This window comes from Phaethon aethereus (assembly GCF_964289735.1).
Source record: "Phaethon aethereus genome assembly, chromosome: 21".
Classification (NCBI taxonomy): domain Eukaryota; kingdom Metazoa; phylum Chordata; class Aves; order Phaethontiformes; family Phaethontidae; genus Phaethon; species Phaethon aethereus.
This window is the reverse complement of record NC_138597.1, coordinates 1,303,954-1,306,183: the sequence shown is the minus strand read 5'-3', so window position 1 is coordinate 1,306,183 and position 2,230 is coordinate 1,303,954.

The following is a 2,230-nucleotide window of genomic DNA, read 5'->3' as shown; positions in this document are numbered from 1 at the left end:
GCGGGGCGGCCTTCGGCGTCGGGGAGGTGGGGAGTGGGGGGGGCGGAACAGGACCCCCCCCACACACACACCGGAGGAGGAGGAAGCTGAACCCACCCGCAGCCCCCCCCCCCCAGCCCTGGGAACCCGGCGGGACGCGCCCGGGGCCGCGTGTCCCCCCCCGCTCGGGGTCCCCGCGGGGTTGGTGGCATCCAAAGACGCTTTCGGAGCACTTTGAATCTCTGCGGTTTGGTTTAGGGGGGTTGTGTGGGGTGTGGGTTTTTTTTTTTTGGGGGGGGGGGAGGAGGTTTCTCCTCCGCCCGTGCGCCCCCCGCCCCCTCCCCTCCCCTTTTGGATACAAATATATATATATATTTATTGGCCAAGAAGTTGGTGCTGCTAAACAAAAACAAAAAAACACAAAAAACCCAGAAATAAGACCCAAAAAGAACCGTGGATGGAGAAAAACGACGCTGGGGGGTGGGGGGCCCTGCCGCCGCCTCCCCCCGCCCCACGGCCTCCCCGGCGGGAGCGGCCGCCGCCTCCCTGGGGACGGTTCGGGTTGATTTTGAAACGTTTTGGGGTTTTTTTGTTGGGTTTTTTTCCTTTTTTTGGGGGGGAGGGGGGGTGCCCCCCTTTTGCGGCAGAGCGGGGCCGGAGCCGAGCCTGTACAGAGAGCCCCGCGCCGAGCCGGGGGTCGCGCCCCCCAGAGCCGCCGCGCCCCCCACCCCCCGTACGCTTCGGTTCCGTTTTTGGATATTAACTGTGTTATTTTTTTATACACTTTTTAAGCCTTAACTCATCGTTTATTTTGGGTTTATTTTGTCGGTTTTTATTTTTTTTGCCGCCAGGGTGTTTTATTTACCTTTCGTTTATTAATTTTTAATCCCTCCCCGTTATTTTTTATTCCCCCCCTTCCCCGATTCCTCGTTTCCCCCCTCGATGTTGTACGATACTCAATATTGTAATCTTTTTTGTCAGCATGTTAATACCGTGTAAATACGCCTCTTATACGCACTCTTAACGCCCCCTCCCTTCCCCGCCCCCCCTCCTCGTTTCGGGGCTTTTTTTTTTTATTTTCCTCGATGGAAATCCAGGCCCCCCCCTCCCTAGAGCTAGGTCTTACCTTATTAAAAAAGGAGGAAAACAAAAACAAGCAAAAAAAAAAAAGAGAAAAGAGAAAATAACAGTAAAAAAAAAAAAAAAAAAAAAGCCCCCCCCCGCTGTCTTGCATTGTGGTTCACGGAGAAGCCGGGGCGGGGGGAACCGCGGTCTCGCCGGGAGCGTTCGCGGTGTCGAAAACGAACGAAACGCCCCCCCCCCCCCCCCGAAACCGGCGCCATTTCAAAAAAAAAATTTTTAAAAATTAAAAAAAAAAAAAAAAAAAAAAAAAAGAATAAACCAGACCGAGAACAAAAGCGGCGCGAGGCGCTGGTGGTGTTTGTTGGGGGGGAAGGGGCGAGCGAGGGGCTGGTGGCCGCTGGCCCCCGTGGGCCACCTCGGGGACCTCCGGCCGGGCCGATGCCCGTTGGGCTGTGGGGTGGGGGTGTGAAGCCGTGGGTCACCCCACCGCGGGAGGGGGGTCCCCAGCTCGTCCCCCCAGCCAGGGGCACCAGCGTCTCAGGGGTGGGGGGGGAAGGCAGCAGCTCCCGGCCCACGGGGTGGGGGGTGAGGGCCTGAGCTGGGACCCCCTGGGGAGCTGCAGGGCTTGTGGGGCACAAGCCACCCACAGCTGCTGGGGCACCAGCCCTGGGGCCACCTTGCGGGGCCACCGCAGCCCGGGGTGGCTCCCAGAGTGGCCACCAGCCCTGGGGCCACCTTGTGGGGCCACCACAGCCCGGGGCGGCTCCCAGAGTGGCCACCAGCCCTGGGGCCACCACTGCAGCCCGGGGCAGCTCCCAGAGTGGCCACCAGCCCTGGGGCCACCTTGCGGGGCCACCGCAGCCCGGGGCGGCTCCCAGAGTGGCCACCAGCCCTGGGGCCACCACTGCAGCCCAGGGCAGCTCCCAGAGTGGCCACCAGCCCTGGGGCCACCTTGCGGGGCCACCGCAGCCCGGGGCGGCTCCCAGAGTGGCCACCAGCCCTGGGGCCACCTCGCAGGGCCACCGCAGCCTGGGGCGGCTCCCCAGCGTGGCCACCAGCCCTGGGGCCATCTCGCTGCCACCACCAGCTCCAGGGACACGTCCCCGTGGCCATTGCCTCTGAGGCCACCTCGCCACCACGGGCGCCAGCTCCAAGGACGTGTCACCGC